This window comes from Sceloporus occidentalis, unplaced genomic scaffold, assembly GCF_023333645.1.
Source record: "Sceloporus occidentalis isolate IW3139 unplaced genomic scaffold, rSceOcc1.0.p SCAF_111, whole genome shotgun sequence".
In the NCBI taxonomy this organism is placed as follows: Eukaryota; Metazoa; Chordata; class Lepidosauria; order Squamata; family Phrynosomatidae; genus Sceloporus; species Sceloporus occidentalis.
In genome coordinates, this window is record NW_028317091.1 from 303,481 (window position 1) to 318,813 (window position 15,333).

The 15,333-nt window shown below is 42.8% G+C and overlaps 8 non-coding genes across 8 annotated transcripts; 4 read left to right on the forward strand and 4 right to left on the reverse strand.

Moving 5' to 3' along the window:
• The first annotated feature begins 155 nt into the window (after window positions 1–155).
• On the forward strand, window positions 156–229 carry TRNAN-GUU (transfer RNA asparagine (anticodon GUU)). The gene has a single exon. It is a non-coding gene; the product is annotated as a tRNA-Asn (tRNA).
• A 722-nt stretch (window positions 230–951) lies between these two features.
• Window positions 952–1,024, reverse strand: TRNAV-AAC (transfer RNA valine (anticodon AAC)). Its single transcript has one exon. It is a non-coding gene; the product is annotated as a tRNA-Val (tRNA).
• A 952-nt stretch (window positions 1,025–1,976) lies between these two features.
• On the reverse strand, window positions 1,977–2,049 carry TRNAV-AAC (transfer RNA valine (anticodon AAC)). Its single transcript has one exon. It is a non-coding gene; the product is annotated as a tRNA-Val (tRNA).
• A 4,324-nt stretch (window positions 2,050–6,373) lies between these two features.
• TRNAV-AAC (transfer RNA valine (anticodon AAC)) lies at window positions 6,374–6,446 on the reverse strand. The gene has a single exon. It is a non-coding gene; the product is annotated as a tRNA-Val (tRNA).
• A 533-nt stretch (window positions 6,447–6,979) lies between these two features.
• Window positions 6,980–7,051, forward strand: TRNAG-UCC (transfer RNA glycine (anticodon UCC)). The gene has a single exon. It is a non-coding gene; the product is annotated as a tRNA-Gly (tRNA).
• A 620-nt stretch (window positions 7,052–7,671) lies between these two features.
• TRNAY-GUA (transfer RNA tyrosine (anticodon GUA)) lies at window positions 7,672–7,756 on the forward strand. The gene is given in 2 exon segments: window positions 7,672–7,708; window positions 7,721–7,756. It is a non-coding gene; the product is annotated as a tRNA-Tyr (tRNA).
• A 367-nt stretch (window positions 7,757–8,123) lies between these two features.
• Window positions 8,124–8,196, reverse strand: TRNAV-CAC (transfer RNA valine (anticodon CAC)). The gene has a single exon. It is a non-coding gene; the product is annotated as a tRNA-Val (tRNA).
• Window positions 8,197–12,338: 4,142 nt separating this feature from the next.
• Window positions 12,339–12,412, forward strand: TRNAN-GUU (transfer RNA asparagine (anticodon GUU)). The gene has a single exon. It is a non-coding gene; the product is annotated as a tRNA-Asn (tRNA).
• Window positions 12,413–15,333: the final 2,921 nt, after the last annotated feature.

Below are 15,333 nucleotides of genomic sequence, written 5' to 3' on the forward strand. Positions count from 1 at the left end.
TAGCAGCCAAGGGGTTAATGAGGCCTCGGTGCTGAGTCAGATAATGATGATAAGTGTAGCCATGGACACACTGCGTTTAAATTAAGTTTGCATTACATGTGAAGGATGCGCTGCACACTGGAACTCACGAGACGCTCACAGACATACACAACGCAGTCTCTGTGGCGCAATCGGTTAGCGCGTTCGGCTGTTAACCGAAAGGTTGGTGGTTCAAGCCCACCCAGGGACGTGTGTTCATCTTTTATCTGAACCATTTGCTCCGTGCAGTGTGCCCGTTTTTCCTGATGTAAAGACTTAGACCTTAATCAGTCCTTGGTCTTGTTATAGAGTGAAAATAGCTTTATTCATAAGAGTCACTGCTTGTCATTGTTAGGGCAATGTGGGCGTAAAAGAGTTTAAAACCAGCCCGCAGGCTCATTCATCACTCTCTCCACAGGGCACAACTACACTCATGACCCCAAAACTTTACTTACTGCTACCACCACGTTCTTTTTAAGGAGGCTTCGGTAACCCCCTGAACCACCACAAGAACAGCCCAATTTAGCCAAAAATGAAAAAAATTTCCACATTAGACAAATGATACTGTGACAAGTCTGGCTACCCCCGAAAACTAAGTGTTCAAAATTAGATCACAAAGACAGAACTGATTCCACTGGTTGTCAGTGCTCTTATACAAAAATAACATTAAAAAGAAAACATACCAAAAAAAGAGAACACAAAACACATTAAAATAAACAAAGAAAAACACAAAGGTAAAATAATCCATGGGAATCTCCAGATGATAAAGGTCTCTTGTCAAAAGATGTAAGGAATTTCCTTTCTAAAGGGCTGGAGCACTGTCTGTCTGTCCAATTCCCAGAATTTCCATGTGTCCCTTTTACAAATTCACTATACAAGATGCCATCTTTCCAATATACCCTCCAAGGAGACAGTTTAAAAAAAAAAAATGCTTGTTTCTGCCCGGTTTCGAACCGGGGACCTTTCGCGTGTTAGGCGAACGTGATAACCACTACACTACAGAAACCTACATGTCAATTAGTTTTAGGCGATGGTTCCACAGTCTCTGTCCCTACAATTTATTGGCGGGTCACCACAGCTACGGTAGACATTCTTCCTACGCCCCTTATTCTGCTTTACAGTCTCAGAGGACATGAACACCGAAGCGTGCAGACTCCCTGTTCCTCTAGAGGTGTTGTAGCGTTTTTATGAAAGGTGTGAGGTTGAGACATAGGATGAGACTTGTGCATTCAGATTCGCAGGTTGGCCGATTATGTCAATTTGTACGAGTTTCCAAAAACGTGGCCCACAAAATGGACGAATACAAAGCAAAAATGCTACAAATTCGCAGGATCTTTCACTCACTGAATGTCTTCCTTCTTTCTCTGCCGACCACTTCTGCTTCCATGTCTCGCAGCTTCGCTTCTGCGTCTCGCATCTTCTTGTTCTTCTCTTTTCTCTTCTATCTTCGTCTGCATCTCCGCAAACATAATCTCCTGGTGAACTTTTGCTAAAATGGCAGAGCTGCTGGTGATGTTCTCTCTATTCTCTATTGGAGAATAGAGAGGACATCACCGGCAGCTCCTCCATTTTGCGCTACGCTAACACACAAATGATCAATAAAACCCCCATTTTTTATTTTTAATATTTAATTATTACAACCTTATTGGTGACACTGTAGGTCACTGATTATTGATAGGTTACATGTGATCTGATCAAAAATGTCCCAAAACCCAGGGAAGGTGAGACACTAAAAAACATGATCGCCCTTGTTTTTGTTGCTTCGTATGACTCTTTTTCAATGAGCCAGAGTTGTACAGTTTTGTGCCAGCCGGGCAGAAATAGAAAGTAATCTTATTTTCACATCAGAATTGGTACGCTCCCAAGCAGGGACGCACCGTGGGGCTGGCTATAGAGCGGCTGTCTGTTCTTGGTGAGTATCTCTACAGATGGCACAGGAGACACTTAGAAAAAAAAAGTGTTTCTGCCCGGTCTCAAACCGGGGACCTTTCGCGTGTTAGGCGAACGTGATAACCACTACACTACAGAAACTGGCATGTCATGTAACCAATGGGGGCTACTTGAGAAATGTGGTCGTCAATACAGCATACTTGATGGGAAGGTAATATTATAATATTACGCCGTTTGGCTACCATGACCAACTGGTGGGGAGCTGCTGCTGCTGTGCGCTCATAAGTCTGTGATCTCCACCAACATCCCAACTACCACATATAATACAGCACACATCGCCACTCCGTGGAGTGATCAGACGGGACCCCTGCTGCAGCTTTCCATGTTCCTCAATACCTTGATATCGATGCTTTACAGCAGCACCATTTGGGAGAACCTGCTTAACCTCATGACGTGCCAGACATGTCTATTGTCGTCAACAGGTTAATACATTTTGTTTTACTACTTTATTTTAGATTTTTTTCAGACTAAATTAAACAATCCCTCTCCTAATTATTGAATTTATGTGTTTCAGCCCCTCCCCCATTGCTAACAGGTGTATAAAATAGAGCACATAGGCAGATGTCTCCATAGGGACTCTTTTTTTTTTGACAGTTTCTTGACCTGTTACACATTCTTCTGCGCAGCTGATGTGTACTAGATCAGTGGTTTAAGTTAGATGGAATTGTAATTAAATTGCATACTGTGTGTGATAAGGGACATATCACTGATTAATTCTATCACAGTGCAGCTGGTAGAGCAGACACTTGGTAACAGGAACCTTTCGTGTGTGAGACACTATAGAAACATGATGGGAAAAAAAGCAACCCTGTCCCGGATTCAGGAGCCATATGCCAATCCCATGCTTCCAATAACCTCATGGCTCCTACCACTTATCCTGTGAGGCTGTTCCACCTATCTCAGTGAAGTTACACAAAAAAAAAAAAAGCTTCACGTACCAGACATGAATCCAAACCACTAATCATTTAGAAACATAGATTTTGAAAGCAGTTTAGAACCATTTGGTCCATCTAGTCTGTCCATTTTACCTGATGTAAGGGGTTTAAACCCCTGTCAGTCTTTGGTCAAGTCTTATTAAAGCATTATGTCTATCCCATGCCTGTTTAAATTACCTCACTGTGCTAGCCTCCACCCCTTCTGCTGGGAGACTGTTCCATTTATCTACTACCATGACCTTGTTCTAACATTGCTCCTCCTTTGAAATATGTTGCCTCCTGTACTTTGTTACATCCCTTCTCTCTTCTTTCCTTCAAGCCGGACATTAAGAGCCTTTAACCTTTCCTGATAATTTCTATCTTGCTAACCACTTGCCATTTTTGTAGCTCTCCTCTGCTCTCTCTTCAATGTGTCAATATCATACCTGGGAACTGTCCAGGTTTGACCTGGAGATAGCCGGGTGAGCAACCTCTTCCCTCTTCCTGATCCTCGCAGCCCCTTTCCTGCCCCTCGCTACACCCAACATCCTGCTTGCTTTAAGACATGCTTTATTGCATTGTGTGCTTACCTTTGAGTCATCAGAAATAATCACTCCTAAGTCCCTCTCTTCTGTCATCACTGACAGAACTGCCCCCAATGCTATATTCTGCCTTGGGATTTTTATGTGCCAAGTGCATTATTTTACATTTATTAATATTAAACTGCAGCTGCCACACTCTCCCTCATTCTTCTAACTCACGTAAATCATTCACCATTTGAGTTATTCCACCCAGAATGTCTTCCCTGTTACAGACCTTCATATCATCTGCCAAAAGGCACACCTTACCATTAAGATTGTCTGTAGTATTACTAATAAAAATATTGATAAATATTTCGAACTCAGTAGAGGAATGGATTAACAGAGATTAACTCCTGACGGCGAACCTCACGGCACAACGTGAGGTTCGCCGTCAGGAGTTAATCTCTGTTAATCCATTCCTCTACTGAGCATATTATTATTGGTGTGTATAGTGGGAAACACCAATAATAATATGTTCAGTAGGGGAGTGAATTAAAGGAGACAAATTATCTTCAGTAAAAAAGTTGCAGATCTACTTTGATAGCTCAGCTGGTAGAGCGGAAGACTGTAATGAGTCATTAGACATCCTTAGGTCACTGGTTCGATTCTAGCTCGAAGGACTCTTTTTGTGTTGAGTAGAAAGAATAGTCTCTATCCTTGGGGTGGAGCGCGCGCCACACATCGAAGAGATTAGCATGTTTCATTATTTGTTGTAAGGGTCTATAAGAGGAGAGAGGAGGTCTAGTAATCTTAAAGTCAGATCTATCTAAGAATGGGTCAGGGGTCGCCTAAATGTGAATAAAAGCTGGAGGGCGCATAGACATTCACAAGGCACACATCTCTACCGAATAATTTCCGTCTCAGTTTCAGATATCTGCCCTCTGAGTCTGCAACTTGAGAGGTGAGCTGAAAGTCCAGATTTGTGGTGTGAAAGTGGTGAGTGTAGAGTTTACTTTGGGGCGTATTTATGTTTAACCCCATAACGACAAAGCCTGTACATGTACGGGCTTGTAGTGCAATGTGATAATGACAAAGCCCGTACATGTACAGGCTGCTGTTAAACAGCTGCATTGCCGCGATCGGTGGCTTTGCAGCATCCACAATGTTGCTGACATGCCTCGATTTTGAGGCATGTAGCAACACAACTCCCCTACCCCGATAGCCTCCGAAGAGCAACCACAAGTGCCATCATGTAAATGACATTGCCGCCATTCACAAGATGGCGTCCACAATAGAAAAATGAATGAGTTCACAGAGGCCTATCCAGGCCCTCTTGAGAACTCTCGAGCTCCTCCTGCAGGTTGAATGAAAGTGATGTGCATTTACTGGCTGCCTGAGCATGATAGGAGTGTGATTGCTAACTATTGCTGGCAGTAGCGTACCTGGCGGGGGGCGGGGGGTGCCGCTCATCAGGGGGGTGCCAACTTGCCGGCACCCATCCAGAGACGGACAGTAATGTCCGCCGCTGGAGGAGCAGGCTCGCAAGGGAGCGATATCGCAGGTCTGTTAAAGACCTCCGATATCGCTCCCTTGCGATCTGCGCGACAACAGCTGCTGTGCGCCGGGATTTGTTGTCAGATCCCGGCGCACAACACTGAACCGGAAGAAGACAGAAGAACTGAAGAAGAGGAGCGAAGAGGAGGAAAAGAAGCTGTAAGGAGAAAAGAGGAAAGGTAGGAAAGCATTCAGTGAGTGAGAGTGGATTGGTATATGTGTGGATTGGTATGTGTGGATTAGTATGTGTGGATTGGTATATATGTGTGGATTGGTATATGAGTGGATTGGTATTTGTGTGGATTGGTATGTGTGGATTGGTATATGTGTGGATTGGTATTTGTGTGGATTGGTATGTGTGGATTGGTATTTGTGTGGATTGGTATGTGTGGATTGGTATGTGTGGATTAGTATATGTGTGGATTGGTATGTGTGGATTGGTATGTGTGGATTGGTATGTGTGGATTAGTATATGTCTGCATTGGTATGTGTGTGGATTGGTATGTGTGTGGATTGGTATGTGTGTGGATTGGTATATGTGTGGATTGGTATGTGTGTGGATTGGTATGTGTGGATTGGTATGTGTGGATTAGTATGTGTGGATTGGTATATATGTGGATTGGTATATCTGTGGATTGGTATATGTGTGGATTAGTATATGTGTGGATTGGTATGTGGATTGGTGTATGTGTGGATTGGTATGTGTGTGGATTGGTATACGTGTGGATTGGTAAGTGTGTGAGAGTGATGGGTGTTATGCTGTACCATTTCCAATGTATTTTTCATTATATAATTATTCTCTAGTACATCATAACTCCCATCACTCTATACTGTTTCATACAGTGGCAGAGTTGGGAGACAGAGGCCTTGCACCCCCACCACAGGACTCCTGAAAGGTAAGTGAACTTCAAAGGGGGAGAGGGTAGATAGTTAGGAGGGGGTAGATAGGGAGAAGGGAGTGAGACGGGGGGATAGGGGGTAGATAGGGAGAAGGGAGTGAGAAGGGGTAGGTAGGACAAAAGGGAGTGAGAAGGGGTAGATAGGGCAATCACACTCCTATCATGCCAAGTCTGCGAGTACATCCTGGAATCTGGGTATACCTGGGCATGATAGGAATGTGATTGCTGTTAATCATATATATATATATATATATATATATATATATATACTCTAGGTACGCCCCTGGCTGGCAGCTAACATCAATCACACTCATATCATGCCCAGACAGCCAGTACAATGACTTTATGGTGCTGCATGGGATTCTGGGTAGCCATGCGCTCAGCAAAGAGCTCATTGGGAATATACATAGGGGCTTTGCTTATAACTGCCTCTGAAAATAAACGGAACTGTAACTAAAACTTTACATGTATGATACAGAACATAATAATAACGGATTATATCACAAGAGGAAAAACATGTTTCTGCCCGGTCTCGAACCGGGGACCTTTCGCGTGTTAGGCGAACGTGATAACCACTACACTACAGAAACCGACATACAATCTCTCCCTTCCGGTCAATCATTGACCCATAGACAGGGTGATCTGCAGTTGTCTCGGATTGGACAATTTGACAAATTACCCCAAATAATTGACAGCTGCTGCTGCTGAGTCACCTCAGTGTGAGTGAGGGACTCACTGCCCGGTCACGAGGAAATCCCGAACAAACTGCATATCCCTGAGCACTGTACGGCCTCAACCGCTTGCATTGAATGGCTTCCTATTTCATTTACTGCCAAGCCTTTCCTTTCCCTGCTTTAAGCTCATTTCCCCTCATTATTCAGCTCCCCCACTTTACTTATTTTACTTCCTAAGAAGGAAGCTTCACACATAACACAGGAAGTTCAAACATGGGGTATGCTGTAGTTGTATGGGAGTGAGGCATGCTGGGAAATGTAGTTTTACCGGAGTGAGGGATGCTGGGAAATGTAGTCATGAATATCATGTAGATTCCACTAGCCAGAATATTCTGTGATTGGAAGACACAGATACACAGATACACAGAACGCGCTCACCTTCCCATCAAGAGTTGGTGGTATAGTGGTGAGCATAGCTGCCTTCCAAGCAGTTGACCCGGGTTCGATTCCCGGCCAACGCATATCTTTTTCTTTTTTTTTTCTTTTTTTCACCGCACTGCTTTACATGTTTTGAGCAATTAAGTCGTCATTTTCCCCAATGATAAAATTATCTATTATTGTCAGAGCTCTTTGACCGAGTAGCATTACCGAAAATATACATACATTTTTTTACAAAGACACAGCTTTAAGATGATTATATTATTAATGCTTTACATAGATTTCTATATTAATGAGAATACTAATAATATTATTAAATATATTAATTATTAATTATAATATTATACTAATTATTAATAATAATATGCTCAGTAGGGGAATGGATTAAAGGGTACACACCTATAATAACATGCTTAGTAGGGGAATGGATTAACAGAGACACACCAATAATATGCACAGTAGGGGAATGGATTAACAGACACACACCAATAATAACATGCTTAGTAGGGGAATGGATTAAAGGGGACACACCTATAATAACATGCTTAGTACGGGAATGGATTAACAGATACACACCAATAATAATATGCTCAATAGGATGGATTAAATGAGACACCAATCATAATATGCTCAGTAGGGCAATGGATTAAACGAGGCACATTATCATCTATTATGTTCACGTTTCCGAGTAGTACATATCAATCCTTCGATAGCTCAGCTGGTAGAGCGGAGGACTGTAGAGAGCATCAGGCATCCTTAGGTCGCTGGTTCGATTCCGGCTCGAAGGACATTTTTTATTTTATTTTTTTACGTGCAAATTGGGCTTTTGTTGTTATCTCTGTTAGTTTGCAAACTCGCATTTTACGCCCCAGACAGGAGAGTGTTGTTCGGTTTATTCAGGGGTTCCTGCACTTTGTGTGTCTGCAGTAGGGATCTGGAACAGTAAATATGAGTTTTGCTTATTTCTCTCTGTGAACTGAAAATGATTTAGCGATGGCTGTCTTTTGATGAGAGCGCACTTAGTTTATTTCATACATGCTGTAAACGAAAACAAATGAATCACTTATATTTCGACTATATGTGATGGAAAATACGATGCCGATAATGGATTAAATCACAATGCAGCTGGTGATAGTAAAACATTTAAAAAAAAACTGTTTCTGCCCGGTTTCGAACCGGGGACCTTTCGCGTGTGAGGCGAACGTGATAACCACTACACTACAGAAACACTACATACGTGGCCCCGGACCCAGTCTGACCCATGATTCACAGAGGAGCCTCTATGATTCTTTCCCTGCTGTTAACACACGGAGACTTTATTAAGAGAGAGAGGTACTTGGAGGTAGTTGCCAATTGTTTCTCATTGTTGCCAATCATTTTCACTCACCCCCTGGATGACTACAGTGAGTTTTCAACATTGTATAAAACCAGCAACAAGCATTGATCCCCCGGGGGGCAGATCATTGAGCCAGTTACAGGGGAGACCTCTGGTGTCTCCACGTTCGCAATCGGGCAGAAACAGCTTTTTAGGTTTCTTCTATCACCAGCTGCATTGTGATTAATTTAATTGCTAGTAGCTGCCACCATTTATCCAAGAGCAGCAGTTTCTCAGTGTAGTTGGAGAGATGTTTGTTTGGTGTCGCTGTGGTTTCCCTTTTGTTTATTCTTACTGAAAAGTTTAACCCCTTCAATTCCAGGGGTTTTTGGTACCTCAGAGCCCGGAGCAATTTTGCAATTTTTGCGCTATGCCGGTTCAGCGATAATTCTCTTTTCCTGTGAATGGTGTACCCATATAAACTATATATTGTTTTTTCAAGGAGAGATAGAGCTTTCTTTTGATACCATAGTTGGATGATTAGCTGGAAATTTAGCAAAAACTAGCAAAAATGTGAAAAAAAATCTAAGTTTTTTTACATTTTCCCTCTGAATCCTCACAAAATGAGGTAAAGAGACAGAAAATTCCATCCAGATTTATCAATTCAGGTGTCCTGATTTCAGAAATACCTAATTTATATAGATTTTCCATATTTTCCCAGCACATATAGGCAACATACTATAAGGTGTACATTACTTTATACAAAGCCGTTAAATTTTTACATTAGGTATGATGGGACTGCAACTCTAATTTTAAACAAATAAAACAAAAACACCCACAAAGGTATATATTTCTGTAAAGCAGACAATCCAGGCTATCCTATCAGGGGTATTTGGCCACCAATCACTGTCAAAGGTGGCCACAGAAATTAGTTCCTGCACTTTTTTCACCACCGCGTCTTAGTATTTTGTAGTATTCTTAGGATTTTTTGTACAGGGTATGTGTTACGGCAGAGAAATCTATCCTAAATTGTTCAGCCGCCTCTCCCGATTACGGAAATACCCCACATGCCTAGTTTTTTTGTGGTTTTCTGGACATTACAGGGCACAAACGGGACCATGCGCGTTATAGATTCCAAACGTGAAATTTTCACATTTTGCTTTAGTAGACCTATGTTTCATTTGGGGCGACGCCGGCTTCTGCTGCCAGGGGGGAGTCCAGGCTGTCAAACGACAGCCTGGTCTCCCGTGCAGTCGCAGGGATGTGTCCCTGACGCTGCACGAAGGGCTAGGCGTACCGGTACGTCCATAGGGGTTTCTTAGTGGGCGTTTTTTGGACGTCCCGGTACGTCTATAGGGGATTGAAGGGGTTAATGCCCAAACCTTCAAAAATAGCCCCGGATCGTCATCCCTCCTCCAAACTTTAGAGCTGGCGCTACGCGTTATGGCAGGTTCTCCTGGCATCCACCAAACCCAGATTCACTCACCAGACTTCTACATAGCAAAGCACGAGTCATCACTCCACAGATGTGCTGATGCTGGTTCCAGAAGCGGTTTGGAGCTCTGTAATAAGGGATGTTAGAGAGCACAGGCAACTTTTACACCTTACGTCCTTCAGCACTCGGCGCCCCCGCTCTGTGACTATGCGGTTCGTGGTTAAGTTGATATTGATATAGACACATGAAATTGAGGCTGAAGGAAGTATTCTATTCAATCCAAAGGTTCATTACAAAACTAGCATTGAAGACGTAATTCGAAATATATGTGAGATCTCACCAAAAATAGTCACATATAAATACAAAATACGTATTCATCAAAGGTTCTGACAAAAAAATCCAGAATAGACTAGGATAAGCAGCCCTAAAAAAAGGATTAAGGTAATTTAAGTAATTGAAGTCCAAATCGAAAGCCATGGTTTAAGTTTTCTAGAAAGTCAGCAAAGCCCAACTCCAAAGACTCAAAACCAAAAAGAAATATCAATGTAGATGATGGTTTAAGGAGCTACTATCCTGTAGTGAGCAGGACAACAAGCGACTGGTGAATGAACAAACTCACTACATAAAGATCATAACAGCGGATAATAGGCGAGATAATACAGGAGGAATGCAAATGGAACGAGGTAAAGACGAGGATCATGGTGAGGATGACATGACATAGACATGATAAATAATGAGGGGAAAGTGTGGGATTAGAGGGTCAATTCTCCATCGTAAATGTTAATTATTTTTCCGTATTAGGTGCTTCATGTCCAAAGAGATCCATTGTTCAATAACCCCATCTCCACATGTGAGGAAGGCTTCACGCAATTCTTGCCGTCCCCAGACAGACAGCACTTCTCATCTGCCGTGCAGTCCGAGTCCCGGCTGCAGAGAACGGCCGCACACTGCAGGCTTCCTACCGCATTCACCTCACTCAGCGGGCAAACGCCACCGGGCTCTGCGATAATCAGGAGAAATAAATCGCAACAAAAAACACCAATTTATAGAAAATTCACACACTGCGAGCACGAGACGCGCCGGTGGCCGCGTTACCTTCCACAGGATCCCAGCAGCTTTTCCCACAAATGTTACAGCACTTCTGTTTGCCAGGACAGCCGGTGTCATTCTGACACTGGGGGTCCAGCAGCGGCAGCTTACACTTGGCTAGGATAGGGGGGCAGCGCCCTGGTCTCACTGGAAAGATGGAAATCACTCATATTAGTCAATTCTGGTGTAGTTTTTACTAGGAATCTAAAAATGGACATATTTATCAGGACAAACTAGATTATCTCTGGTACAGAAACAGGCCATTGGTTTCAAGGTGACAACCTCACTATGCCCCAAAATAGCACCCATTTTGCCTCCATATACCGATCAGCCATTACATTATGACCATCTGCATAATATTGTGTAGGTCCCCCTTTTGCCACCAAAACAGTAAAACAGTCCTGACCCGTCGAGGCATGGACTCCACTAGAGCTCTGAAGGTGTGCTGTGGTATCCGGCACCGAGACGTTAACAGCAGATCCCTTAATATGGACTCATAATATCTGTGTGGATTTAATCTTAATATATATAGTTGTATAATTTCAGTCTGTATTGTTTCTTAACTCACATTATGGTGCGAACGTCCGTAGTTGTACACACACTGGTGCGAGGTATTATCTCTTACCTTGGACGGGGGACACACACTTCAGGCCACAGTTGGAGCAGCAGCATTTCTGGTCTCTGGGACACTGGACGTCGGTTTGGCACTCATCGGGTCCAGGCTTGGCCAGCGGGCAGATCGCAGGATCAAACGGAGGACACACATTTAGTAATCCTAGTAATCCGGAAAGAAGAGTTTATGGGTCAGGGATGGATGGAAGATGAACAGCTTGTTCAACTCGGAATTACTGACTGGCGAATACACGTCTTAGAACAATAGAAAGACCAGTATCACCTTCCTCCCACCAGTTATTGTGTAATTTTATCTTGATAGGTCCTGGGATGTAGAGCTGCTGGTCCTGATGACTTTCCAATAACAAGATTGTCTGGTCTTAAAATCAGGGATAATTTTCTAAAAACAGAGGGTCCCAGGTTCCCCCATTTGGGGTATCACTCAGGCTTAGGCCTCCCATCTGCTCACTGAAGTCTCATGCTTGATGAGGTCTGATACATGCTGAGGAACACCTGCTGATCTCTAGCTGGGTTATACAGATGGACACTGATGTCCTTCATCTGCAACACTTGCAGTGTCCCAAAATTCACTCTACAATTACATATATGACTTCATAAATGGGATTAAGGCAAATGTATGCTTATAATGTAAGGAATTTCTCAGAAATAATACTAGGATATGAGATCATTTCTCAGCACTCTATGGTGAGGATGGAGGATATCTGCCCTCTGAGTCCACGACCTGAGAGGTGAGCTGAAAGTCCAACCTCTTGTGAAATAAAATTGTGACCCCCCTCAGTGCTGAACACCTTGCTTTTTGCAGCATTCAAATATTTTACATAACTTTTCTGCGAGTTGCACCCATGCACAGAACGTGCTGAAAGACTCATAAGCAAACAAGCGCTCTCCAACACAAACAGTCTCTGTGGCGCAATCGGTTAGCGCGTTCGGCTGTTAACCGAAAGGTTGGTGGCTCAAGCCCACCCAGGGACGTGTAATGCTTTTTGATCTGTGTCCTGTAGGATTGGAAAATATAATTTAACATATTATCAGATCCAATAAGTCTGTGCAGACCTTCATCAGTCCTAGTCTTGGATTCAGAATAGCTTCTAGCCTATCTGCCACAGGAGCCACCACCTGTCTGCTATTCTGTAACATTAAAGGAACATGATTTAGTGGTTAGTGGGTTCATGGAAAAACCAGCCCACAGGTTCACTTTCCACTCTCACTGATGTCACAGAGCAACCCCATGTTACCCTGAAAAGTTCACCCCGTGTCCCCAACACTGCAATCACCAAGTAAGTTTTTTTAAAAAAAAACACCTAGCAAAGCTTTGGCAACCCCATAAACTACTCCAAGAACAGAAAAGCCCAGTTTAGCTGAAAAACATAAAATGTCCAAATTAGAAAAATGGTAACGTGAAAAGTCTCAGAAAGATACGTTTTCAAAATTACAGCTCAAAGACAAAACTGATTAATTTTATATTTAATCTAAATTAAAGGGTGTCAGTGCTTTTATACAAAAATATCAGTAAAAAGAAAACAACAAAAAGAGAACACAAAACAGCATTAAAGTAAACAAAGAAAAACACAAACAAAAAACATCCGTGGGAATCTCCAGATGTTAAAGGTCTCTTGTCAAAAGATGTAAGGAATTTCCTTTCTAAAGGGCTGGAGCACTAACTGTCTGTCCAATTCCCAGGATCTCCGCGTGTCCCTTTTACAGATTACAAGATGCCATCTTTCCAATGAGAATTGCTGCTCCAACAGAAATCCTGTATAGTGATGTCCGGATCATGAACGAATCGTTCATTTGATCCGGTTCTTTTTAGTGATCCGGATGAATCGGTTCAGTAGACTGAACGATTCATTTGTAGCGGTTCAGTCTGTGAATCATTCAGCTGTAACCTGATCCTAGAGCTGTGAGTCATCTGCAGAGCACTCAGACACAGACTCTGGGGTCAGGTTACAGCTCATTAATTCACACAGGAACGATGACTCATAGAGTCAGAGAGTCGTTCAAAGAGTCGAATGATCCGAAGACTCGAATGATCCGAAGACTCGAATGATTCGAATCTTACAGGGATCCGGATCTTACAAGGATCCGAATCTTACAGAGATTCGAATCATTCAGAGAATATCACTGATACCATACTTTTATAAATAAATACATTAATAATGTTCACACTGCCCCCAGGATTTAGATTCCCCTGAGTTTGCCCCCCTTTACCTATAACTGCACCTACAGTTAACTTTATTAACTTAATTAAATTAACCCTCAGTCATCAGCATAAAATTAACCCTTATACCCCATCAACCATAACTGCCCCTGAAATTAACCGTAAAGATCCCATTAACCATAACGGCCCCTGAAATTAACCCTAAAGACCCCATTAACCATAACGGCCCCTGAAATTAACCCTAAATACTCCATTAACCATAACTGCCCCTAAATTAATTGCATGTACTCCAGATAAATTACCTAATAAATTGGTATGGTTGATGGGGTCTTTAGTGTTAATTTGGGGGCAGTTATGCTTAATGGGGTGTTTAGGGATAATTTAGGGGCAGCTATGCTTAATGGGGTCTTTAGTGTTAATTTAGGGGCAGTTATGCTTAATGAGGTGTTTAGGGTTAATTTGGGGGCAGTTATGCTTAATGGGGTCTTTAGTGTTAATTTAGGGGCAGTTATGCTTAATGAGGTGTTTAGGGTTAATTTGGGGGTAGTTATGCTTAATGGGGTCTTTAGTGTTAATTTAGGGGCAGTTATGCTTAATGAGGTGTTTAGGGTTAATTTGGGGGGCAGTTATGCTTAATGGGGTCTTTAGTGTTAATTTAGGGGCATTTATGCTTAATGAGGTGTTTAGGGTTAATTTGGGGGGCAGTTATACTTAATGGGGTGTTAAGGGTTAATTTTAGGGGCAGTCGTGGTTGATGGGGTGTTAAGGGTTAATTTTAGGGGCAGTCATGGTTGATGGGGTGTTTAGGGTTAATTTAATGGTGAGGGTTAATTTAATTAATTTAATAAAGTTAGCTTAAGGTGCAGTTGCAGGTAAAGGGGAATGTAAATCCTGGGGGCAGTGATTATTAATGTATTATTTATAACAGTATGGTGACATTCTCTGAATGATTAGAATGCCAATGAAGGCAGAGAGTCGTTCAAAGATCCGGATCTTACAATGATCCGGATCTTACAGTGATCCGGATCTTACAGTGATCCGGATCACTGTAAGATTCGGATCCCTGTAAGATCCGAATCTTTGAACGACTCTCTGCCTTCATTGACATCACTGGAGGCAGGGGGGAGGATTCATAATGAAAGGGGCGGGGCCAATCGTTAGTGTGCCTGCACGGAGTTACTGGAAAAAGGTTACGACCTCAACCGCTTGCATTGAATGGCTTCCTATTTCATTTACTGCCAAGCCTTTCCTTTCCCTGCTTTAAGCTCATTTCCCCGTCATTATTCAGCTTCCCCACTTTACTTCCTAAGAAGGAAGCTTCACACATAACCCAAGAAGTTCAAACATGGGGTATGCTGTAGTTGTATGGGAGTGAGGCATGCTGGGAAATGTAGTTTTACCGGAGTGAGGGGTGCTGGGAAATAGTGATGGGAAGTTCGGATCATTAAAGTGAATCGGATCATTGCGATTCGTTCACTGAAATGATCCGATTCATGATCCGGATCTTCGGATCACTCAGTGTGCCTGCACGGCGTTACTGTTTTCCAGTAACTCCGTGCAGGCACACTAACGATTGGCCCCGCCCCTTTCATTATGAATCCTCCCCCCCTTCCTCCAGTGATGTCAATGAAGGCAGAGAGTCGTTGAAAGATTCGGATCTTACAGGGATCCGAATCTTACAGTGATCCGGATCACTGTAAGATCCGGATCATTGTAAGATCCGGATCATTGTAAG